The sequence below is a fragment of the Hordeum vulgare genome, chromosome 1H (assembly GCF_904849725.1).
Source record: "Hordeum vulgare subsp. vulgare chromosome 1H, MorexV3_pseudomolecules_assembly, whole genome shotgun sequence".
Taxonomy (NCBI): domain Eukaryota; kingdom Viridiplantae; phylum Streptophyta; class Magnoliopsida; order Poales; family Poaceae; genus Hordeum; species Hordeum vulgare.
This window is the reverse complement of record NC_058518.1, coordinates 177669351-177697304: the sequence shown is the minus strand read 5'-3', so window position 1 is coordinate 177697304 and position 27954 is coordinate 177669351.

Here is a 27954-nt window from a genome sequence, read left to right as displayed (position 1 = left end):
CTTTTCTTTGAGAGAGGTTGATATGAGTGGGGGACAGTACACCTGGTCCAACAATCAGAATGTGCCTACTCTTGAAAAATTAGATAGAGTTCTTATGTCTAGTTCCTGGGAGCACCTTTTCCCCTTTACTTTTATCAGGAAAATTGTGAGAGATATTTCAGATCATTGCCCTTTGATTTTAAATACTGAGGATAACATTCCTATCCCTGTTAGATTTAGGGGCTATAAATTTGATTTGAACTGGTTACAGAACCATGAATTCTTACCCCTCGTAGCACAAATATGGAGGCAACCTGTTCATTCAACAAATCCTATCGATATTATCAATATTAAACTGAAGAGGTTTAAGAAAAAGTTTAACGGATGGAGTTCCAATATTTTTGGTAAATCAAGACTGAGGAGGAAGTGGCTGAGAGAGGAACTTGGTTACTTGGAAATGCTGCAAAAAACTGATACCTTATCACCTGAACTGTATGTGAAAAAGGTAGATCTTGAGGTAGAGCTGAATAATATCTTGATGGAAGAAGAAATTTCCTGGTTACAAAAATCTCATGATAACTGGTTATTGAAAGGGGATAACAATACTAGTTATTTTCATAGAATGGTGAATGGGAGGAGGAGGAGAAATACTATTGTATCCCTATGTTATGATTGGATGGTTATTGAGGGAAACAAGAATCTTCTGGAGCATGCCACAAATTTTTATAGGGAGCTTTTTGGTGCTGCTCCTGGGAACATGTGTGGGATTAAGAGTAACATGTGGAAAGAACAGGAAAAACTACAAGATATTGACAATTTCATATTACTTAGACCTTTTTCAGAGCTGGAAATCAGGAATGCTTTATTCTCTATGAAACATAATAAAGCTCCAGGCCCTGATAATATTCCAATTGAATTCTTCCAAAGTTGCTGGGGTATAGTTAAGGATGATGTGAGACTGCTTTTTGATTGGTTCTATAATGATGATTTAGATGTGAAAAGACTCAATTATGGGGTCATCACTTTATTACCCAAAGTGGTTGGAGCTGATAAGATTCAGCAATTTAGACCAATCTGCTTGCTCACATGCATTTATAAACTTATCACCAAAGTGCTCACCATCAGACTTGAACCTTTTGTGGATATATTGTTTAGCAGAAACCAAAATGCTTTTATTAAAGGTAGAGATATCATGGATGGTGTTATGTCTCTCCATGAAATTCTACACTATTCCTATAGCCGTAAGAAACCTGGGATAGTGCTTAAGTTGGATTTTGAGAAAGCCTACGATAAAGTCAAATGGGACTTCCTTCTTGAATGTCGTATTAAGAGAAACTTTCATCCTAAGTGGGTGAGCTAGATTAAGAACATTTTGGTAGGAGGGACTGTTAGTGTGAAATTGAATGATGAAATGGGGGAATATTTCCAAAGTGCTAAAGGTGTGAGGCAGGGAGATCCCCTTTCCCCTTTTTTGTTTAATCTGGCAGCTGATTGCTTAACAAAGATGGTTCTTAATGCACAGGAGAATGGCCTTTTTAAAGGGCTGGCATCTGATCTGGTTGAACATGGAGTGGCTATTCTGCAATATGCAGATGACACTATTTTGTGCTTTGAGGATAACCCTAGGGAGGTGCTGAATATTAAACTGCTGTTGTATCTCTTTGAGATTATGTTAGGCTTGAAAATTAATTTCTTAAAGAGTGAAATCTTCTCAGTAGGGGCTGATGATGATACTGTCAGGAAGTACTCTGAGATGTTCAACTGTGATGTTGGAAGTTTTCCTATTAAATACTTGGGAGTTCCTGTCAGTTATACTGGCCTCAAAAGTTGTGATTGGATGTTTGTAGATGATAAATTTGTAAGTCATGGTGAATCATGGATCAGTGAAACACTGTCCAGTGGGGGTAGGCTGATTAAAGTTAATGCTGTGCTCTCACATATCCCCTCTTACTATATGTCTATGTTCTTGATTAAAAAATCTACCTTGGAGAGATGGGATAAGCCCAGAAGGATATTTTTCTGGCATCGTAATGGTAACAAAAAGAGTTATCATATGGTAAAATGAGGGAGAATTTGTAGATCAAAAAATAGAGGGGGCCTTGGAGTTAAAGATTTGAGAAAACAAAATATTAGTCTGTTGACTAAGTGGTGGTGGAAATTAGAGAGAAAGAGGGGCTGTGGGAAGACATAGTTAAAGCCAAATATCTCAAAAAATCACCTGCTATGATGGTTAAGCAGAAAGCAAATGATTCCCCTTGTTGGAAAGCTCTTTTGAAGGTTAGAGAGCATTATATTGCTGGGAGAGGGATCAGGGTGAACAAAGGTGATATTGCCACTCTTTGGCATGATGATTTGGGTGACAATACTAATATGAAAGACAAGTTCCCTGATCTTTTTGAGATTTGCACTGATCAAAATATTACTGTGAGTAAAATTGAATCTATGAACCCTGGCATTTCCTTTCATAGAAGATTTAATAGTGATATGCAAACAAGGTGGGATGAGCTCAAGAATTATGTGATAAGTAAGATGGACAAGGAGAAAAATGATGAAATATTCGGGAAATTTGATAGTACTCAGGAATATACTACCAAGTCTATGTATCGGTGGTTAGAAAGGAACTTGGCTAGATCTAATTATAAATGGATTTGGAAATCCAAAATGCCTTTGAAAATTCAAATTTTTATGTGGCCACTGTGCCAAGATGCTATTCTAACTAGACACAATCTCAAGAAAAGAAATTGGCAAGGGGATCCTACCTGTTCTTTCTGTGATGAGAAAGAAACTGTTCAACACATTATGTTTTTGTGTCTTGTTGCCAGAGTTGTCTGGAGAACAGTGGGCTCGATGTTGGGCACTGAATGTGTCCCCAACTCCATGTGGCAATGTTATGTTTGGATTAACTCCTTTTACCCTCCTGCCCAGAGGCTTATACTATTGGTTTAGCTGCTATATGCTGGGCAATTTGGCTCGCTCGCAATCGAGCTACTTTTGATAAGAAATGGATCAATAATCCGTTTGAAATTGTGTTCACAGCATGTGCTTTTATACTGTACTGGACAGGTCTGCAGAAGCCGGAGATGGCTGAAGTGATGAAAAAAGGTGCGGAGGTGCTGAAAACGAATGCTTCGCAGATGCTGCTACTCTGTGGGCCTCCAATGCCAGATCCAAACAAGCAGGATGAGGAAGGTGATACCTGGGACGAATGGTGATGCACTCGGAAAATATGATGCCCCCTGGTATTGTGGTGTTTTATCCTATCTGGGCCCTGTGAGGCATGTTGTTTAGTGTGGTTTCCTTATTTTGGTGGTTTTTTAAACGTGGTACTGGAGGTTGGTCCTATTTCTCTTAGGGGTGTGGTGAGATTTTGGGTGGTGCTAGGTTTTCGCCCCATAGCCTTGTGTTCCTGATGACAGGCGCAAGGCGGTGGGTTTCCTAGCACTGCTCTGAACTCGCTTCTTCTCTTTCCCTTTTCTCTCTCTGATCTCAGATCCAAAAACTGTGTATTTCCGTTATGCTTTTAATGGAAAGGGGAGAAGCCCGGTTTTTAAAAAAAATTGATATTCGTCATGAAGATATTGAAAATGACGAATTCGGTGTGTCCTGAAGAAAATCAATCTAAAGACTTTGAAGCATGAAGATTTATTATGTCTCTTTTATTTTCTTCACTTTTGAGTCATAGGAACAACATACTGTTAAAGGTGGTCAAAGTAACACGTCAAAATGAATTTCCTCATGATGCTCAACCCAAGCCTAATCCTACCAAAAGCCTCAAGTGAGAAATATGAGAGACACGGGGACTCTCACAGTTGAGGGTCCCGACCATTACCACAAGTCGCGCCACATCACTGATCTAATCCACACCAACGGTCATATTATTTAAGGGCATTAATGTCAAATCATGTTGGGATGCTCCCAGGCTATAAATAGCCGCTCCCCACAACCATTAGAGACTAAACACTTGGCCTAAGAGCAACCCAAATTCCTCAGAGTCTTCGAGAGTAATTCATCAGCGAGGAAATACCCCAAACACCAAACCACAAACCGAAAACCAAGTGATTGAGCATCACTGAAGAAGTTGTTCCTGTGTGGGACTGAAGCCTTTTACCTTTGAGGACTGTGCATCCTCCAGACGTCAGGCGTCATGGTCTAGAGCAATCCAGCAGTCAATTGTGGATTGCCAGGTGACCAAGTTTGTGAGGGTTTGGAAGTCTTCCCTGAAGACTTACCACGAGTGTTGGGCGAGAAATGTGTGATCTTAGACCAAGGAGAATACGGTAGGGATTGTGTGTCTATTGGTTTCAATACCAAGCCGCTCCAAACCAGATGTACAACTGTCACAGCAGTTGGAACTTGGTCATCAACCATTGTCTTCACTGTGGAACGGGTTCTATTTCTTCAACTCTTTAAATTCCTCCTATTGTATGATTGAAGATTTTCATTGTCACTATTTGAAGAATTTGCTGAAGACTTTCTCTGAAATTCCTCAACCCCAAATTCTTCATGCAAGTTATTCTTCACCTGTGTTCTCTGTGCCTGCTTACTGTGAAAACTGCTTTTCATATTCTTCACCTTGAAAACCGCTATAGTGATACCTTGCACTCCCGGTCCTTTGCTGTTTCCGCTGCAAGTTAGTCATCAGTGAGGAATTCCCTCAAAAGGAATTTCCTCAGTGAAGAAATTCTAAAATTCTCCTATTCACCCCCCTCTAGTCGATATAGCACCCTTTCAGAAACGCTAGAGAATGTTTTTCCCACTTTTTGTTTTTCAAACGTCGGGCATTGAAACTGGAAAAACCAACTTCTGAAATCCACCAATTTAAACTCAGAAGAATTAATTCGAAATCCAAGAAAAGCAAGCAAACGACGCGTCCGGCACTCAGGCTGGCGTAGTCATTGGCGGACTATATGGGTTTCCTAAACAGCTGCGAGCATGGTCATTGGTGGACCATGCTGATTGCCTTTGTCTTCTCCCAGCATGGAGTGTAGGGGTGCCACTAGGCGTGGGATGGACCCCTTCCGCGTCCTCGGGGGCCCCTGGGTGTATACAGCCTCGGCTCATTATTACGTGAGAGTGTCACGATGTAGGTGTATATGGTAGGTCACGAGGACGCTTTGACCTCGTGAGTGTCCCTACCCCAGAGTCATTGGTGGACTGAGCTTCTCCCCAACACGGAGCATAGGGATGCCACTAGTCGTGGGGTGGACCCCTTCCACGGCCTCCGGTGGCCCTGGGCGTATACAACCTCAGCTTGTTATTACGTGAGAGTGTCACGGGATGAAGTAGGTTTTGGAAGGATTGAAGGACGATGCAGAGGTGCGCCTTGTTGATGCAGGTCATGTGTGCTCCTTCCTCGGACGCTAGTTAAGGGATTTTATGGCTCTATGTTGATAGATCCCAGTCCCACACGTTTCCCTGCCGTCGTGAGGCGCCTCACGAGGCAAGGCCCCGACATCCCCTGATACCGACCAAGCCTGGACGACACAAGGGTGGTCAAGTGGCTTTGTGATCGGTAAGGCTCCTGAGGCGCGATGCTTAGGAGGCCCCCTTAACGTTCGAGTGGCCCTACGTCCCTAGAATCCAGTCCCGCACATTTCCCAACCACTCTCGCATGCGACCGAGCTAACGAATGTAGCTACAGGGATAGGCCTTGCCACCCCTGATAACAACCGGATAACCGAGAACGATGGCGGCAGGTGGCCTTGTGATCGGGAAGGCCCTTGAGGCGCGATGCTCAGGAGCCCCCTTTTGACGTTCAAGTGGCTCTGCATCACTAGGATCCAGTCCTGCACATTTCCCAACCACCATCGCATGTGACCGAGTTAACCAATGTAGCTACGGAGTCAGGCCGTGCCACCCCTGATAACGACAGGATAACCGAGGACGCTGTCAAGGGCGGAAGGTGGCTTTGTGACTGGTAAGGCCCCTGAGGCGCGATGCTCACGAGCCCCCTTTTGACGGTCAAGCGACTCTGATTTTTTTGTGCCAATTGTAGTCCTAGGGAGCCGCGGGACTTCCCAGCCCCCACGTTAGGTCGACGTGCACCAGCCGGAACCCCTCACACACCCTATTTTTCTACCACATTCTGTGTAAATCCAAGCTTGTTAAAACTTTTTCAAAACTAATGATGTGAGTGCCATGATTGTCATTGTATGCTTGTGTGTCCGATCATGTGATGATAAAAACCCATTTCATAATATCGGATTATTTCTAAAAACCCTTACTTGTTTCTGATCAAGGTAAAAACCCTACTTTGAGTTGCACTACATGCCCTTGATGGCAAGAAGTGTTTCTACCCAAAGTTGGTGATCTGATTTTAACTTATCTTTATATTCGAGAACCACAAAAATAATTATTTTTATAATTGTTTTCCTAATTTAAATGCATGTCCATTTCTGAGGCCAAAATTGGTATTCCTACATGGAAAAATACTTTTGTGCCTTAGAAAAATCTGATTAAATTTGGAGATGATCAGAAGGACATATATTTTCCATACATAAGATTTTAACCCTATTTACATTATAATTATTTGAATAAAACCGTGAAAACCAATTCTGTTTGTTTTGACCTTTTGAAATATTTCCAAAGGAAATATTCTCAATAAAATCCTAGAAAATTCCATTGGTATCCCTAAGCCATATTTGGTGTCCACATAAAGTTTCACCTTGATACAAGGTGATTAAGGACCCCAAATAACCCTAAAACCCCTTCTGTCCAGATTGAAGTTAGAGCAACTGTACATAGCAAAGTTTGTCCAATGATGCTGAAACTTTGCAGGAGTGCCTAATATCTCAAATGAGGGTTCCACACCAAAAAAGGGATTTGTGGGACTTAGTTTGCCCACACTCTCTTTGGAAGGGACACATCTGGTTATACAGAGGTGTTTTCAAGTTTACAAAGCTAAACTTGTCCAATGGAGCTCAAACTTGGTGAAACCCCATGTTTTAGCACCAAACCGAAACCTATTAAGGTGCATCACTAGTGGTTGGGTGCAACCCCCTCAAACCACTGTAGAGCACCTTCTGACAGATGGGAAAAATCCCTCTTAGCCACAGCTAAACCCAACCCCTTTGCTCCAAACTCATAGATTAGGTGGCCCGTAACAATACCCAACCCCAGTCAACTGGCCCCTCATTGGTTCAAAGTGGAAAGGCCAAAAACCCCAAGTTAAGCTTCAGTTCAAAGCTGACAGCACCAGTATTTCTTGTCTCCCTTGACCAGCCGAAGCTAACACGAGACCCAAACGGCTAGCCACACTCCCAACCAGTGCTAGGACATGCTAGACACGTCCAAAGTGCCTCAGATCGCACCAGCATGTCGTCGCATGCCAAAACTATGCACTGGGCGCGCTACAGGAAGCCACCGAGGTGGGGGCGACGCTCTCGGCCAGTTCCAACCTCCCCCGAGGTGTCCAAACTCTTCCCCGACAACCCGTCTGCGTCGAGCAACCATCAGGGCCCCTCCTCTCCCGCGCTAGAGTTCGTGTGACGCATGCCCGCGCGCACCAGAACTGGCCAAGGTTGTGCGGCCATGGATGCTCGACTCCTCCCTCTCTCCCTTTGTAGCAGATGGTTCTGGCAGTCCAAAACCATGTCCTGAGACCGTGGTTTCGACCCCATCCCCTCTCTGCACCCCCATGCGCACCACGATGAGTCACCAGCGCTCCCGAATCAGCTCACCGTCGTGGGCCTATTTATAGCCGTCCCCCTCGCTCCAGCCCCCCTCATACACCTTCACCACGACCACTAGCACCTCCCTAGCCACCCCAGCAAGCTAGGAGAGCACCGGTGCTCGAGATCGACCGAGGCCCCTCCACCTCGGAGCTCCGGTCGATCTCCGGCTACACGTCGGCTCCTGCGTTCCCCGACCCACCAAACAGATCCCCTCGACCTCAGGAAGCTTTCCCACAACTTTCCCGAGCATTTCCGAGCCCCTAGCTACCTCCTTGACCACCTCCCGAAACTCCTCCGCCGCGGCCTTCTCGTCGCCGGCAAACCCCTTCCTCTCCGTCGCTGTTCTCACCACCAGCAGGTAGGCGGCATCGTGCCGAACCCATTCATGTCCTTATTGGGGCTTGAGAACGTCGGCAGCCTCGCCTGCGTGCTCCTCCTCCTCTCTGGCCAGAGGTACGAGATGACCCTGAGAGGTGTGCCCCACCTGTTGGTGGCCCAACCTCCTCCCCTGCGCTACCCGCAGCTGCTGACCGCAGGGCCCCGCATGTCAGGTTCAAACCTGACGGCGCGCGTGCCTGGGTAGGCTGTCGGCTGGCAATGGGCCAGCCTAGTTCCAGGCCGAGCCAGGCCAGGGACTTAGCCCATTTTTCTTTATTTTTAAAAATCTGATTTCAAAGATTTTTATAAAAATATTTAACCAGTGTAAAAATATAATTTTTCCACTGTTATTCTTCTAAAACTATGTAGTATTTAATAAGACCATTGAGTGAAATTTTCAACAACTTTTCTGTTTTACAATAATAAAAAGGACTAAATTGGAATAGTTTTGGTTGTGTTTGGTTAATTTGAAAATTGTTCCTTCATGAGAATTTGAGGCAAATATTTTTTAAAATGAAAACTTAGATTTATGAGTAATAAAGAACATTTTTAAAATAACTTGGTGATCTGTTTCTGAGTGAGCTCTTTCTTACTTATTCTTTTATCGACGATAGAAAGTCCGTGTGACGAGGGAATCAGAGCGGAAGACCTCGAAGACCCCGGATACCTAGCTGACCAAGGCAAGCAGCCCTTTCACCATGACTGAGCATATGTTATATTGCATGTTAAGATAGCAAGTATTTCCGTTGCATATGATCATAAGTGCCGGTAAATCATTTTTAATGTGATGTTACCGATGGCTCCTCCAGAGCACATGTATCGAGCTTGATCCTACCCCTTTTGAGGGTCATGCTAGTATCATGTTGACAAGTAAAGCTAGAGTAATAAAAAGAATGAGCATGTTGTTGGTATAATCAAATATTTATGAAAACCCCGTCGGGTGCCACTAATGCCCGAGGGTGATGATGAGTTAGGTGGCCACTTTTGGTGAAGTGGTGTACCCGTTATTTGTGTGACCAGTACGACCACGTTACCCCTTATGGGACGGGGCTATATTCATTACTCTGGTCGGTGCTAGCAAAGAGCCACATTACTAGTGGTGGGAGTGATGTGTGGTCACTCTCGTGATGGGGTCGTGCCAGGTAGGATGACTATGCCATTTTATGAGTTCCACACACACCGTTGGTCCCCGAATGGTTGATACTTTCCAGAGTCGGTGCTCCTAAGACGTACACCATGTGGGCTGGGCACCAATTGAGTGAACCTATTTGTCTAGTATGGTCACGGGAAAGGCATTGATCGGGTACTTACCTCGGGTATGTTATATACCGCGAGTCGTGGATGACACAGAAGTTTCCCGGATCTCGTGTGTATCGCCCAAGACGTGACCCTATCCTTAATTTGGCACGAGGGCCTCGTCGTTTCGCAAGAATGGATATCGTTACAAGTACATGTACTGAAGAGAAGAGTATATGGAATTGGCTTACACTCGCCACAAGCTACATCAGAGTCACATCAGTATAATACATAAACATCATGACGAAGAGCAGGGTCCGACTGCGGACGAAAACCATCGAGAAAAGAAGAACGACGTCCATCCTTGCTATCCTAGATCGATGAAGAAGAAGTAGAAGCAACTCCACATGAATAATCAACGCGCTCGCGTCAAGTAACCTTTACCTGTAGCTGCAACTCGTGTTGTAGTAATCTGTGAGCCACAGGGGACTCAGCAATCTCAGTTTCCAAAGGTATCAAGACTAGCAGAGCTTAATAGGTGAGGTATGGTTAAGTGGTGTGGCTGCAGCAAGCGATTAAGCATTATACGAGGTGGCTAACTTACTAGTACAATAATAAAGAGAGGGATGATCTACGCATAGCGGACGTGAACTACTGATGATCATATGAATGATCCTGAACACCTACTTACGTCAAACATAACCCCACCGTGTCCTCGATCAGAGAAGGAGCTCATGAAAGAGATAGTCACGGTTACGCACTGAGTTGGCATATTTTGATTATGTTAACTTCCAGTTGTCTAGAACCAGTGTTAAACAAAGTTTCCACGTTGCCACATAACCATGGGCATGCCTTTCCGAAAGATTTAACCCTGCAGGGGTGCTCCAACTAGTCCATCACAAATTACCACAAGCCCGATAGAAATCCTCGATGGCGAAGCTCGCGATCTCGTCGGACTCCTTAGTGGAAAACCTCAACTCTGAGATTACCCAAAGCATCAGCGGAATCCCGATGCACAAGATATATCGTAAAAGGTAAAACTAATCCCAACAAGGCCACCCGGTGTGTCGATGAACCCGATAGGAGCCGTGTATCTCGTTCTCAGGAAACACCATCTATGCATAGTGGACGGTAGCCAAACGCTCAATCAAACCATACGCCAAGAAAAATATGATGCAAGATGCCATGATGCACACTAAATGATGACACAATTTGGCTTAACCACAAATAAATTACCATCACAATGATGCCATACCAGGAAAGATTACAAGGAGGGGAAGAATTGTATTAGGGCTGTCACAACTCTCCCACACTACAAGAGGATCTCGACCCGAGATCTAAGAATGAAAAGAGGGGAGGATGAGAAAGCAGGAGGTAAAACTAAGTCGCTTCTTTGACAAACGAGTGAAACCAACAATCCTTGAAGGTTGCAAATAGGTGAGGAATGATATGAGAAACAAGAAAGAATTCACGGAAAATTTCGGCAGCACTTCGGTAAGAAAATGGGACAAAAAAATCGATAAGATGGGAGCATTAGACAAGATTCATAACAAACAACTAAATAGAACAAGGGAACACCATGATCTTCATAGAACAACATGATTGACCCAAATGAGCAACATCACCACAACTCTGGAACAAGAGAATATAAACTAGATCTCGGAAGAAACAAGCGAAGAAGAAATTGAGAACTACTACCACAAAATCTTGAAGAACACCTTGAGAAGAATTGAAACCTTGATGCACCACCATGACGAACATGTTGGGGAACACTGGAATGAAATGATGAAAGAATAAGATTAAAGGCCTTGCAATGATTTAGATGAAGCTTCTCAAAGAGATACTTGATAGAACTTGGAACTTGAGAAAAGAAAGATAAGTACTTGAGAAAAGAATTGATATCATGAGCCCCTTCCGAAAGAAGAATTGAAACCATTTGATGAAGCAAGCATAAGAATTATGTTATGCTTATCCTTCACCAAGTTCAATTGATTACAAGCAACGGATTTAGCGTACCACTTATTCTTCTTGAAAGAAACTTGAAGAGAGAGATAGGTAAGCACCACTTGAAGCATAATTGAAGGAAGCACCAGTAAGAATTCACAATTGAATGGGAATACCAAGAATTAATGGAGATACATGAGAATGAATAGATCATTAGCCACCTGAGAAGAGAAAAAACTTGAACAAGACACCGGGATAATTGAGAGACGAACGAAGGAACAACAATTGAGAAGAATTGAGGATGAAAGCTAAAAGCTGAGAACGAAGAATCATCTGAAATGATGGCCTTTGGAGAATCAAAAAAATGAACACAACATTGAAATGCACCGAATAGCTAGAAAGGGATTACTCATGATTGAAAACAAATTGAAGATGATAACACCAAGCTCAAATGATGAATCTTCCAGAGAATGGACCAAGATTCGAGAGAAACACCCCTTCGGTCTTGAATCTGAAAATGATGAGGAGAACACCACCAAGAATAACTGAAACACTACGGAAAAATGAAGAATGAAAGGTTGAGCCAAATATGAGAACTAATTCAAATTGATCTAGGAGAAGGGATATGACTGATGGAAATAATTCTTATGTCATATTTCAAAAGAATTAGAGATCTCCGGAAAAAATTACAAGAGTCAGATAAGATCCTAGGAAAAACCTGTGGGTTATGAGCCCACTCAAAGAAATCACTGTTGAAACAATTGCTAACAAAGAAAGATACTGCACCGTACAAATGAAAACTTGATGAGGTTGAGCACCTCGAAATAATTGAAAGAACTGAAAACAAGAAACTTCTGAGATAACTTCAACACTCCGGATAGAAAGAGAGGAATGAATTTTCAACATGGGAAAGAATTTAAAGAATGACAAGGATCTGATGAACACGGATAACTGAATTGAGTTCACCGGAAAAGACAACAATATTGAATAAAGAAGAACATGAAGCTCCTGAGAATCTTCACAATGAATCACTGTACAGGACACGGAATGAAAGATAGCGGAAGCAACAATCAAATGAAATGCACTTGGATGAAATCCAATCACTGAAGAAAAGGGTGGGAGGGCGGGAAAAACAAAGACAACTTGGGACAGATGAGATGAACTCCGGAAGAAAAGAGAGATTGATCTTGCAAAATTGGAGAGGATTGAATTGACTTGAAGAGAAACACACCGGTTGAAAAGGAATTTACATGACGGCTCCGCTTGACAAGAGATGGTAAGACAATTGATTAAGCAAGAGGATTAGCAGTTTCATAAAAATATGAGAACACTAATTAGGAAAGATCTGAAATCACCATTTGACATCGAAGCAACTTGAATTAACATATTCTAACAAAACAAAGGTTGCGGCTTATGAAACAAGCCAGAACAAATTCACGAGAGAGATTTCGTCTGATATTTTCATGGACAGGATCGCACGGGCTCGATCCTTACATTAGCCATCCTGTGCAAGGCAGTGCACACGACATACAAAGCACCCCCGAGTCGTAGCAAGCTACAAGGACTCTTTAAGACACAATGAGAACCGCTATAAGTCGATCGTGAACAAACAAATCCACTAGATGTCGAACCCCAACCTAACATCATGCATTTGTTGAAGATTGTCCTATAAGTAAATACTAGAATTCCCACCTAAGAACTCCCAAAATATCTGGTCATGCAATCTGGTCCACGGATACAAGGAGTAATATATCACTCAACTCCTATACTAACCTGTCCAGTGTATCACATTCGTCAACACATAACCAGAATCTCGGAACTTCATCTATTTCACACACTCGTAATCACAATGATACTAAGCATGAGGATACATCCGAAACTCTTTGCACCAGTACTGGGGAAGCCGGACTCCTCTCGCCACTACTAGTATTGAAGCAATTTCAAACATCTTTCATGCTGAGATACTAAGAAATCTGAATGATAATGATGTGCTCAAGAATCCCCTGTTCTCAACTCCCCGGAAGAAATCAAGTCACAGAGGAGGCACCAGATAGAACTCTGTCACATCAACATCATATAGATTCCAAAAATATCCGCGTGATCCTAATTTGGTTTTAGTTAGAAGAGGAGTAGAATTAAATTATTACGTCAGGATTCCTCACCAGAGCATAGAAGAAGAGAAAAAAGATTCCTACTCTCCGATATATAACTAGACTCAAAGTAGTTCTTCACTAGACTCGACTTGGCCAAGTTCGATCAATAAAGGGGGCTCCTAGGTCGGTACTGCTCTGATACCAACTTGTAACGCCCAAAATGCGACCCTATCCTTAATTTGCCATGAGGTCATCGTCAGGGATTGAAGTGCATCTCGTCGTTTCGCAAGAATGGATACCGTTACAAGTACATGTACTGAAGAGAAGAGTATATGGAATTGGCTTACACTCACCACAAGCTATATTAGAGTCACATCAGTACAATACATAAACATCATGAAGAAGAGCACGGCCCGACTACGGACGAAAACAAACAAGAAAAGAAGAACGACGTCCATCCTTGCTATCACATGCTGCCGGCCTGTAACCCATCCTAGATAGACGAAGAAGAAGAAGAAGAAGAAGAAGAAGAAGAAGCAACTCCAAATGAACAATCGACGCGCTCGCGTCAAGTAACCTTTACGTGTACCTGCAACTGGTGTTGTAGTAATCTGTGAGCCACAGGGGAGTCAGCAATCTCATTTCCAAAGGTATCAAGACTAGAAGGGCTTAATAGGTCAGGTCTGGTTAAGTGGTGAGGCTACAACAAGCGACTAAGCATTATATGAGGTGGCAAACTTACTAGTACAAGAATAAAGAGAGGGAAGATCTACGCATAGCGGACGTGAACTACTGATCATATGAATGATCCTGAACACCTACTTACGTCAAACATAACCCCACCGTGTTCTTGATCAGAGAAGGAGCTAACGAAAGAAACATTCATGGTTACGCACTCAGTTGTCATATTTTAATTAAGTTAACTTCCAGTTGTCTAGAACCAGTGTTAAACAAAGTTTCCACGTTGCGACATAACCGCGGGCACGGCTTTCCGAAAGATTTAACCCTGCAGGGGTGCTCCAACTAGTCCATCACAAATTACCACAAGCCGCATAGAAATCCTCGATCATGAATCTCGCGATCTCGTCAGACTCCTTAGTGGAAAACCTCAACTCTGAGTTTATCCAATGCATCACCGGAATCCCGATGCACAAGATATCTTGTAAAAGGTAAAACTAATCCAACAAGGCCACCCGGTGTGTCGATGAACCCGATAGGAGCTGCGTATCTCGTTCTCAGGAAACACCGTCTATGCATAGTGGACGGTAGGCAAATGCTTGAGTTGCCGAGAGGTGGCACCGTCGACTGCTAGGTCGGTGGAGCAACACTCATGCAGAGCACTGGCCCGGGGGTTGATTAATTATCCTCGGGGTCCGGAAAGTCCCTATGCACTTTTATTAGGTTATTAGGCAAATGTAAAACCGATGTTCGGCCTTGCCAGACCAGCTTTAATCTAAAACGAATTATCAAGGGGGTCCCCATAACAACCCCGATCGTGTTAGGAGCGCTCAATTATGGAACAGAACACCGATAGCCGAAACTAAGGGGGCAAAGGTGGAACAAAACACCAAGCTAGAAAGGTCGAGCCTTTCACCTTTTACCAAGTATATATGAGCATTAAATTAAGTAGCATTAATCAGGTGATATAACAAGGACCCCATGTTATCACATGGAAGCAACTACACCTGGAACTAGCAACGCTAACACATGGATAAGCAAGCGGTAACATAGCCAATCAGTGGTTTGCTAGGTTGTGAACAGGTTGAAGGTTTTCATGGTAATGTTGAGAGGCTGATATTTAATAGGTGGTAGGCAACGAGACATAGCGACAGAAACGATAATATTAGCATGGCAATGATAGTAATGGTATCTGGGGAAATGGTCATCTTTCCTGAGATCCCGCCTGGAAGAAGAACGACTCCGTGAAGGAGACGAACCGATGTAGTCGAACGGGTCCTCACTTCCAACACGCTTGCGGAACTCTATCAAGACGAAGCAAACCGGGAACAAGCATCAACACACGATATTCACCACGCAAATGCATGACATGATGCACAACTTAATATGATGCAAGATCAGTTCAATAATGCAAGGCACAGCAAGGTAATTCACAAGAATCAAACAGTACACATTAAGTGAAGCTCAATATGCAACGAGTTGCATATTGACGAAACTCCACATTTGATTTACTTGGTTCACTCCCGTTTAGGTACACGGCAATATTAAAATGTTGTTAACATGGCAAGAGGTGGAGCATGTGATCCGATACGACCTTCTAGTCGGTTACACAAAGAACGTAAGAATGGAGCTACGGTCTAAAAGATACGAGCAACAATAGATCATATGACATGGATGCAACATGGATGCAAAAGTCAACGACGACACGTTCCGGTTCCGATAACTCGATGAGATACCGGTGCCAACGAATTGTGAGTGTGTCAAGCCAAAATGATGGGGTGATCCCGGTTACCGGGTTCCCAGGTGTCGGGGCACGACAAAAGAGGGGCAACATGAAACGGGCAACATATATGGTGCAAGCTTATGGTTCAATTAATACATCACATGCATACGATCCACGACATCGTTCCAAAGGTATACCTTCGAAGTGTGCATATCGTAGCGGTGTAGATGTGCATGGGTCGTCGTGGACGTCGTGGAATTAGTGGTACTCACGATCTTGTCGATGGTAGTCGTACACTGGGCGTAGTGGTACACGGGTCTTCGACAACGGTAGTCGTATATGGGTTGGAGAGGAACTTGGCGATTCCACGATCTACGAGGTCGATGGTAGTAGGGGCACATGGTCATCTTGCACTTGCGTGATCCAATTCTAATTGGCACAAAATATCACGACCTACGCATCCAAATGGCCACTCCCAACCAACATCATCTCAATACAGCAAGGAGGCAAGGTAACTGTCGGCGGCATCAACTGCACGGAGTGGATGCAACAACAGGCAACATCAGCGAGACACTACGCGGGCAGCCATCTGAAACACAATAGCAGAATGGCCCGAAGGCAGCAGCGTGGGCGGCACAACATAGGCTGGCGTGAAAAACAGCAGGAGGTGGTCGTGGGTCTGGCAGGCGAGGAACAACAGTGCTGGAGGCAACGGATGCCGGCGGTCGGTGGCTCAGGCGAGCGGGGCGAACTAGCAGCAGAAAGCAGCAGGATGCTCCGCGCAAGAAATGGGTCTCCGATGGTCACGGGGCTACATGGGAGGCTCACGGCGCGGGCTCGTAGGAGCTGCCACTAGCGGCTGCGGCGCCATGACGCAATGGGGAAGGAGGCCTCGGGGACTAAAGGAAGGAGACGCTTGGGGCGGGCGGCGAGCTCATTGGCCGCCGGCTCTCTGGCATGGGCGCCCTCGGGAACCATCTAGAGGAGGCGGCTCTGCACTCCAGGAAGTGTAGAGGGGGATGTTGGAGGCGCCGGAGAGACCCGCCAGAGCAGTAAAAACCAGAGGGTTGCCCCATAAATAAAACAAATATTTTAAAAGAGGAAGAAAATTTTAGTTAGGTAGAACCAGAAACTAGAATTGCCTCAAAAGAATGAGGAGATGAGAGAAGAGTTTTTTCCTATTGCACTAAAGATTAAAAGCACTAGAAGCACTCCCAATCAAACCATACGCCAAGCAAAATATGATGCAAGATGCCATGATGCACACTAAATGATGACACAATTTGGCTTAACCACAAACACATTACCATAACAATGATGCCATACCAGGAAAGATTACAAGGAGGGGAAGAATTGCATTGGGGCTATCACATCGTGGGTCCAGCGTAATACCTCTGCAGAGTGTAAAAATATTCGAATAGCCATGTCCACGGTCAAGGACATTTGGGTGGTTATTCTTAAACTACGTTTAGTCGTTTTCGCATAAACCAAGTGTGTGTGAGTGGTGAGAAAAAGGTGTTGTTATGGAAGTAATGATATGACCAAGTTTGGTGAGTTGGCATATAGGTGAGCCTGGATGGTTCAACCCTCGACAGATATATTGATATCTGTAACCTGTTCTTCAAAAGCAATTCTTTAACTTGATGCATATTCATAATCATTCCACCCAGATGAACTCCACAAAAGATGCATGATATTGTTGTCCTTCACTTTCTTTATTCATGTCATGGGCTGTTTGCGAGTACATTCAAAGAACTCATTGGCTTGCCACTGGTTATGTTATTGACCCGCTTAGCCCCTATGATTTCCCCTATTAGATGTATCAGTATGATTTGGCCTTAGGCCCTATTTGTGAACTTGACCATTCGGTCATGTGTTGTAATAATTGGTACTTGGATGTAAGACTCTTTTATTTGGTATCTGTGTTCGGTGAGCATTGATCTCTAGGATCACTGAGCACGACGATCTCGACTCGTAAGTCAGGGTCCCCACAGAGCTAGTATCAGAGCCATCCTGACTATAGGAAGCCTTAGGTAGCATGGACAATAGCCAAGACGACTAGTGCACATAGACCTTAACCTGATATTCTGCACCCACTAAAAACTTTCTAACCCTCTCCTCTACATCTTGTAGATGGCCGCCGTACCTGAGATGCTTCTGGAGACGGGTTTTCCTCTAGTTTTGAGTGATAGCCTCGAGAAGTGTCAAGTACGCCGCACGCCCATCTTCCTCTACCATGAGCACTGAGTCAACGCCGACACCAACGAATATCACGTGGACGTGATAGTGAAGGCCAACGACTCCCCGACTAGCTAGTTCTTTGAAGGACCACAGATGGAGGATCTGATGTCGGCAATGGAGACCGCAACACGAGAGGCGCTCGTGCGACTTCGCGACATCCTTCCCGAGATGGTTAACGAGCCAGCTACTCGTCACCTACCCTTCGTTAAGGATGGGATAGATGAGAGTTGGACACTCAACCCAACTTCCGAGGACGGGACGCCACTGAGGTTTCAGACCTACTTCAGTCTCTCCTCAGACACTTTGACGCACCTTTTGATCAAAGAGTCAACAAGGATTCGCCAAGAACTGCACCAAGTCAAGAATCTGCTTTGCACGGAGAAGATGAAGAACCACAAGGTGAAGAAGGAAGGAGCACCCGTAGGATCACCTGGCTTAGCTTTCCGAGGAGGAATACCGGCGCTTCAGGCCACTCATCTTTAGAGTCATCGCCTGACCACGGAAGAGTACACCGAACTTTTTTCTACCTCGCCAACCAAGAGACGTCGTGATGGTCCTCTTCCTTCCCCTACTCCTTCAAAGAAGGGAAGCACTGATGAAGATGAAGACGAAGATCCCGTAAAACCCGCTTATGAGACCGCGTAGTCTTCCGCTTAGCATTAGAGGCGTAGGCAATTAGGAATTACTCCCCGAGCGTAGGAGTTCATGTATCGGTTTCGTTAACCACGAGTGTTGTGTAAGAATGTTGGATGCAAGTCGCATTCTGCCTTAGGCAGCTTGTTAGCAACTACATCGCCTGTTTTAATCTAATGCATTAGCTCTTTCGAAAAACCATTGGCTTAAAATTTTCATACTAGCACAACACGAGACCCCCACTTTACTAGAGCATCATCCCCATGGTTTCTGCTAGTTCGGCAAAAAATTGACCTGTCTACTCCCCTGACAGGATGGTGAATGCGACTCGCAATAGCACCTTCGGCAACCCCGACTCTGCCTCTTCAGGTCAGCACCAGGGAACCGGAGGGGAAGCTCAAGCTCGAGATCACCACGAGCAGCAAGATGATGTTCCACCGCCACCGCCTCCTCCTGAAAGCCTGACTATGGCTCAGTTCCTTCAAGCTCTTCGAGACGAACGTCAAGCTAACAATGCCGCTATTCAGCAGCTGGCTCAAACCTTGGTGAACAACCCGCCGCAGAACGGGAATGGCAATGGTCTCTCTACTCTCTCTGAGTTCATGCGAACTACGCCACCCATATTCACGGAGACAACTGAACCATTGGATGCCGATGACAGGATCCGTACTATCGAAGACCTCCTCACGCTGGTCAAATGCACTGATGATCATGAGAAGGTCCTCTATGCTTCTCACTGTCTCGGTGGCACAGCCAGAGCTTGGTGGGATGGATTTCAGATCATGCGAGCAGGGCAAGTCAATACTTGGGCTATGTTCAAAGATGGATTCCGCACTGCTCACATTCCTCCAGGAATGATGACCATTAAGAAGAGGGAATTCTGAGCCTTAAGGCAAGGCAGTGGATCCGGTAAGGAGTATTTGCAGAAGTTCAACCTCCTATCAACATACGCACCTGAGGACGTTAACACTCAGGCCGCCAAAGTGGAACGCTTTATGGAAGGACTGCAGCAGTCACTCCAGTATCAGCTGGTTGTTTGTGAATGCCGTACCTTCAGCGATCTGGTTAATAAAGCCCTTATGTTGGAAGACAAGCATCGTGCTATGGACGACACCCGTAAGCGCGAGCTAATGGGTAGTGGAGGACCAAGTAACCCGAATCCACGCCCATGGCAGTTAGCTCCAGCAAGACCCAACTATCAGCAGCAACAGTACAAGTATCCAACATTTCGCCAGAACTACCAGCCTCTACACCAAGCCAGCAACCAATACGCCGAACAACAGTGGAGTGAAGACCCATCTTCCAGTGCAAGTTACTTGTTTTGGATGTGGACAAACAGGGCACTATTCCAGGCAGTGCCCCAATAAGAAGCCCGACGCACCGCGCCCCAATGCGCCAAATCAAGGCCAAGGAGCACCAAGCAGGAATCAGGATCTCCGCAATTAGCAGTATCAGAGCAGGGGGCGGATTAATCATATCTCCACAGAAGAGGCACAGGAAGACCCGGACTGCATTCTGGGTACGTTCCTCATCAACTCCACCCTGTTTGATTGTGGTGCTTCGTATTATTTTGTTACACAAAGGTTTGGGGAAAAATGTGGTTTATAACCTACCCTACTTTGCGGGCAAATGCCAATTCAAACCCCAAGAGCAGTATTGAGGACCAACCTAGGATGTACGAAGGTCGCAGTAGTTATCAATGGGAAGAGCTTCTCAGTGGATCTCATTGTGCTTAAGTCGCAAGGCCTATAAGTAATTCTCGACATGGATTGGTTGGCCAAGCATCAAAGCATCTCCGACTGTGCCAACAGAGCCATTACCATGACAAGCGACTAAGGGGTCAAAGTCAAGTATGTCTCTGAGCCAGTACCCACTCGAGTACCACGGGTTAACAGCCTATCAGAGGTAGAACTCGATCAAGTGACAATAGTCTGTGAGTACCCGGATGTCTTCCCTGATGAGCTACCGGGAATGCCTCCTGACCGAGACATTGAGGTCATCATTGAGCTCATGCTCGGATCAAGGCCTACCTATAAGGAGCCTTATAGGATGGGATCCGAAGAGCTGGCAAAATTGAAGAAGTAGCTGGATGAGCAACTCAGGAAAGGGTTTATTCGTCCGAGTGCGTCCCCTTGGGGATCACCTGTTCTCTTCGTGTCCAAGTAGGATGGTACTATGAGACTCTGCATCGATTACCCTTCTCTCAATGAGGTCACGATCAAGAACAAGTATCCACTCCCCAAGATTGAAGACTTGTTTGATCAGCTAAATGGAGCTAAGGTATTCTCCATGATCGACCTCCGATCTGGATACTACCAACTGAAGATCCGACCCGAAGACATACCCAAGATTGCGTTCATGACCCGGTACGGTCTGTACGAATGCACTGTCATGTCTTTTGGGTTGACTAATGCCCCAGCTTACTTCATGTACCTCATGAACAAGGTCTTCATGGAATACCTGGACAAGTTTGTCGTCGTATTCATCGATGACATATTAATCTTTTCCAAGTCCAAAGAAGATCATGAGAAACACTTGACGTTAGTATTGGAGAAGCTTCGAGAGCACCAACTTTATGCCAAGTTCAACAAGTGCCAATTCTGGCTGAACGAAGTTGGATTCTTGGGTCATACCATGACAACAAGTGGATTGGTAGTTGATCCTTCCAAGATTACTACGGTAACCAAGTGGGAATAACAAATTGATGTGAAGGAATTGAGGAGGTTCCTCGGACACGCGGGATATTACTACAAGTTTGTAGAAGGATTCTCCCGCATCGTTCGACCTATGACTCAGCTCTTGAAGAAAGGCAAGAAGTTCAAATGGACACCAGAGTGTGAAGAAAGCTTCCAAGGATTGAAGAAGAGATTAACTACCGCCCCGATATTGACCATTCCGGATATCAGCAAGGAGTTTGTGATATATTGTGATGCCTCCCGAACCGGGCTCGATGGGGTTCTAATGCAGGATGGCAGAGTTGTGACATATCTGTCATGACAACTGCGCCCGCATGAGGAGAACTATGCCACCTCGAGTTGGCAGCGGTAGTGCATGCCCTGACGACTTGGCGACATTACCTTCTTGGAAGCGATGTGAAATATACACTGACCACAAAAGTCTGAAGTATATCTTCACCCAAAGGGAATTGAATATGAGGCAACAAAGATGGTTGGAGTTAACCAAAGACTATTACCTCAGCATTCAATATCACCCCGGTAAGGCCAATGTAGTGGTTGATGCCTTAAGCCGGAAGACCAGCACCTTGAACGTCATGCTCAAGGAAAGGTAACCCGCATTATATGAAGAACTAGAGAACTTTGGGTTGGAGCTAGTAGAATCAGGATTCCTGGCTAACCTCGAAGACAAGCCAACGTTCGAGGATGATATCAAGGAAGTCCAGGAGGGTCATAAGAGCATTGAAGGCATCAAGAAGAATATTCAAGAAGGCAAGGCCCCAGGATTCTCGGTGGATGAACAATGATTAGTGTGGTTTGGGAAACGTTTATGCTTACCCAACAAGGCTGAACTCAAGGACTTGATCCTGCAGGAAGCACATGATACACCCTACTCTATTCACCCCGGTGGTACCAAGGTGTATCAAGATCTCTGAGAAAGATTCTGGTGGCATGGCATGAAGAGGGAAATAGCATCTTATGTTGCCAAGTGCGACGTATACCAGCAAGTCAAGGCTGAGCATCAGCGACCCGCTGGATTGCTACAACCACTTCAAGTGCCAGAATGGAAGTGGGAGAATGTCAACTTGGATTTCATCACTGGATTGCCCAGGTCCAGCAAAGGGCGCAACTCCATATGGGTCATTGTCGACCACCTGACTAAGGTGGCCCATTTCATTCTAGTCAACACTACATACGATGGAAACCAATTGGCCAGTCTGTATATCCATCGTATCGTGAGTCTTCATGGAGTTCCAAAAGAGATTGTATCTGAATGAGGCACGCAGTTCACCTCAAGATTTTGGAAGAAGTTCCAAGAAGCCCTCGGTACCAAGCTATCTTTCAGCCCCGCTTTCCACCCGCAGACGGGCGGACAAACAGAAAAGAGTGCATCAGATACTCGAAGATATGCTCCACGCTTGCGTCTTGGCACATGGTGCCAAATGGGAAGATTGTCTGCCATTCGCTGAGTTTTCATACAACAACAGCTACCAGTCCAGTCTCCAAATAGCCCCATTTGAAGTGTTGTACGGACGAAAGTGCGGCACCCCGCTCAATTGGTCCAAAATTGGTGAAGGACAGATTTTCGGGCCTAAAGTTTTGCACAAGGCAGAAGAGAAGGTGCAACTTGTCCGAGAGAATCTAAAGGCAGCCAAGTCGCGACAAAAGAGCTATGCGGATTGTCGCCGCAGGGAATTAGAGTTTAACCTAGAAGACCAGGTGTACCTCCGAGTCACACCTCTCAAGGGAACCAAGTGTTTCCATGTTAAAGGGAAACTCACTCCAAGGTTCATTGGACTTTTTAAGATCACGACAAGGCATGGAGAAGTTGCTTATCAGTTAGAGCTACCTCCGGAACTTTTAGGTGTGTACAACGTCTTCCACCTGTCACAACTTCGGAAGTGTCTTCAAGTGCCAAATCGTTCGATCTTTACAAGGACATTGACCATCAGGCCATTGACCTTCAGCCTGATCTCACCTACCGCGAGAAGTTGATCCGCATTCTAGATGAAGCTAAGCGTTGCACCAGAAGTCGCACCATCAAGTATTTCAAGGTTCAGTGGAGCAACCACACCGAAGCTGAAGCAACATGGGAGCGGGAAGACTATCTCCGATCTGAGTTCCCGGACCTTTTTAGCACCTAGCTTAGGAATCTCGGGGACGAGATTCTTGTAAGGGGGATAGGTCTGTCACACCCTGTTTTTCTACCACACTCTGTGTAAATCTGAGTTTGTTAAAACTTTTTCAAAACTAATGATGTGAGTGCCATGATTGTCATTGTATGCTTGTGTGTGTGATCATGTGATGATAAAAACCCCATTTCACAATATTGGATTATTTCTAAAAACCCTTACTTGTTTGTGATCAAGGTAAAAACCCTACTTTGAGTTGCACTACATGCCCTTGATGGCAAGAAGTGTTTGTACCCAAAGTTGGTGATGTGATTTTAACTTATCTTTATATTACAAAACCACAAAAATAAGTATTTTTATAATTGTTTTCCTAATTTAATTGCATGTCCATTTCTGATGCCAGAATTGGTATTCCTACATGGAAAAATACTTTTCTGCCTTAGAAAAATCTGATTAAATTAGGAGATGATCACAAGGACATATATTTTCCATACATAAGATTTTAACCCTATTTATATTATAATTATTTGAATAAAACCCTGAAAACCAATTCTATCTGTTTTGACCTTTTGAAATATTTCCAAAGGAAATATTCTCAATAAAATCCTAGAAAATTCAACTCGTATCCCTAAGCCATATTAGTGTCCGCATAAAGTTTCAACTTCATCCAAGGTGATTAAGGACCCCAAATGACCCTAAAACCCCTTCTGTCCAGATTGAAGTTAGAGCAACTCTACATAGAAAAGTTTATCCAATGATGCTGAAACTTTTTAGGAGTGCCTAATATCTCAAATGAGGGTTCCACACCAAAACTGGGATTTGTGGGACTTAGTTTGCCCACATTCTTTTTGGAAGGGACAAATTTGGTCATATAGAGGTGTTTTCAAGTTTACAAAGATAAACTTGTCCAATGGAGCTCAAACTTTGTGAAACCCCATGTTTTAGCACCAAACCCAAACCTGTTAAGTTGCAGCACCAGTGGTGGGGTGCAACCCCCTCAAACCACTGTCGAGCACCTTCTGACAGATGGGAAAAGCCTTCTTAGCCATAGCTAAGCCCAACCCCTTTGCTCCAAACTCATAGATTAGGTGGCCAGAATCAATACCCAACCGCAGTCAACTGGCCCCTCACTGGTTCAAAGTGGAAAGGCCAAAAACCCCAATTTAACCTTTAGTTCAAAGCTGACAGCACTAGTATTTCTTGTCTCCCTTGACCAGCCGAAGCTCCCACGAGACCCAAACGGCTAGCCACACTCCCAGCCAGTGCCAGGACATGCTAGACACGTCCAAAGTGCCTCAGAGCGCACCCGCTTGCCGTGGCCTACCAAAACTGTGCTCTGGGCGCGCTACAGGACACCACCAAGTTGGGGGCGACGCTCTCAGCCAGTTCCAGCCTCCCTCGAGGTGTCCAACCTCTTCCCCTACAACCCCTCTACATCGAGCAACCATCAGGGCCCCTCCTCTACCGCGCTAGAGCTCGTGCGACGCGTGCCCGTGCGCACCAGAACCGTCCAAGGTTGCGCGGCCACGGATGCTTGACTCCTCCCTCTCTCCCTCTGTAGCAGATGGTTCTGGCAGTCCAAAACCATGTCCTGAGACCGTGGTTTCGACCCGAGCCCCTCTCTGCACCCCCATGCGCGCCATGGTGAGTCACCGGCGCTCCCGATTCAGCTCATCGTCGCGGGCCTATTTATAGCCCTCCCCTCGTTCCAGCACCCCTCAGACAGCTTCACCACGACCACTAGGACCTCCCTAGCCACCCTAGCAAGCTAGCAGAGCCCCGGTGCTCGAGATTGACTAAGGCCCCTCTGCCTCAGAGCTCCTGCGTTCCCCGACCCACCAAACTGATCCCCTCGACCTCAGGAAGCTTTCCCCCAACTTTCCCGGGCATTTCCGTGCCCCTAGCTACCTCCTCGACCACCTCCCGAATCTCCTCCGTCGCGGCCTTCTCGTCGCCGGCGAACCCCTACCTCCCCGTCGCTGTTTCGACCGCCAGCAGGTAGGTGGCGTCGTGCCGAACCCATTCTTATCCTTGTTGGGGCTTGAGAATGTTGGCAGCCTCGCCGGCGTTCTCCTTCTCCTCTCTAGCCAGAGGTAGGAGACGACCCCGACAAGTGTGCCCCACCTGTCGGTGGCCCAGCCTCCTCCTCAGCGCTGCCCGCAGCCACTGATCGCAGGGCCCCGCACATTAGGTTCAATCCTGATAGCGCGCGCGCCTAGCCAGGCTGTCGGCTGGCCATGGGCCAACCCAGTTCCAGGCCGAGCCAGGCTGGGACTTAGCCAATTTTTCTTTATTTTTAAAAATCTGATTTCAAAGATTTTCATAAAAATATTTAACCAGCGTAAAAATATAATTTTTCCACAGTTATTCTTCTAAAAATATGTAGTATTTAATAAGACCATTGAGTGAAATCTTTAACAACTATTTTGTTTTACAATAATAAAAAGGACTAAATTGGAATAGTTTTGCTTCTGTTTGGTTAATTTTAAAATTGTTCCTTCATGAGGAATTTGAGGCAAATATTTTTCAAAATGACAACTTAGATTTATCAGTAATAAAGAACATTTTAAAAATAACTTTGTGATCTGTTTCTGAGTGAGCTATTTCTTTTTTTTCTTTTATCGACGATAGAAAATCCATGTGACAAGGGAATCGGAGCGGAAGACCTCGAATACCCCGGATACCTAGCTGACCAAGGCAAGCAGCCCTTTGACCACGACTGAGCATATGTTATATTGCATGTTAAGATAGCAAGTATTTCCGTTGCATATGATCATAAGTGTCGGTAAATCATTTTTAATGTGATGTTACCGATCGCTCCTCCGAAGCACATGCATCGAGCTTGATACTACCCCTTTTGAGGGTCATGCTAGTATCATGTGGACAAGTAAAGCGGGAGGAATAAAAAGCATGAGCATGTTGTTGGTATAATCAAAGATTTATGAAAACCCTGTCGGGTGCCACTAATGCCCGAGGGTGATGATGAGTTAGGTGGCCACTTTTGGTGAAGTGGTGCACCCGCTATTTGTGTGAGTATGGTTTCGGAAATGGGAATAGATTTACGATGTGTCGACCGTCCCAACCTTACCAGTACGACCACGTTACCCCTTATGGGATGGGGCTATGTTGATTACTCTGGTTGGTGCTAGCAAGGAGCCACATTACTAGTGGCGGGAGTGATGTGTGGTCACTCTCGTGATGGGGTCGTGCCAGGTAGCATGACTATGCCATTTCTATGAATTCCACGCACACCATTGGTCCCTGCATTGTTGATACTGTCCAGAGTCAATGCTCGTAAGACGTACAACATGTGGGCTGGGCACCAATCGAGTCGACCTATTTGTCTAGTATCGTGAGGGCAAAGGCATTGATCGGGTACTTACCTCGGGTATGTTATATACCGCGAGTCGTGGATGACACGGAAGTTTCCTGGATCTCGTGGGTCCAGCGTACTACCTCTATAGAGTGTTAAACTATTCGAATAGCCGTGTCCACGGTCAAGCACAGTTGGGTGGTGTTGCTTAAACTACGTCCAGTCGTTTCCTCATAAACCAAGTGTGTGTGTGAGTGGTGAGAAAAAGGTGTTGTTATGGAAGTAATGATATGACCAAGTTTGGTGATTTGGCATATAGGGTGAGCTCGGATGGTTCAACCCTCGACATATATATTGATATCTGTAACTTGTTCTTCAAAATTAATTCTTTAACTTGATGCATATTCATGATCATTCACCGAGATGAACTCCACCAAAGATGCATGATATTGTTATCCTTCACTTTCTTTATTCATGTCATGGGCTGTTTGCGAGTACATTCAAAGTACTCATTGGCTTGCCACTAGTTATGTTATTGACCAGACATGGAAGGACTGGAGTTTGGAGATGAGTACGTCTTCGGAGACGCCCCTGGGAACTAGGACACTTCCGAGTCAGAATGCCTGTCGGTGTAGGCTTGATGGCATGGGCACCCGCTTAGCCCCTATGATTTCTGCTATTAGATGTACCAATATGATTTGGCCTTAGGCCCTGTTTGTGAACTTGACCATTCGTTCATGTGTTGTAATAATTGGTACTTGGATGTAAGACTCTTTTATTCTTTATATGTGTTCGGTGAGGATTGATCTCTATGATCACTGAGCACGGCGATCTCGACTCGTAAGTCGGGGTCCCCACAGCCCCTGAGCAAGGGAGGTAGATCGCGAAAAGATGCAATCAAGGCAGTGTGTCAGGTCACCCAATGATGCAGCAGAAACTATGAAAGATTGCGCAAATGATACGACGGGCGGAAGCATGCCCTGAGTACTCGAAGTCCCTGCGGTCGGCACACACTTCCTAAGGCAGTAATTCCAAAAAATTACCTCAAATGGATCCCTTGCACCTGAAGAGCGCCTCGCGAGGCCTGGCCCTCAGCGCCCACGCCTGCATCATGGTTGTTGTCGGTGATTCGCGCCACTTGCATATCGTTGCTGCACTCGAATCTTCCTCCTGAGGCTTGGGATTCGGCCCTACATAGTTCTTCCGCGGAGAAGGCGGCTGGCGCCTCATCCCGTGGCTCGAGGGTGCCTCCCTGC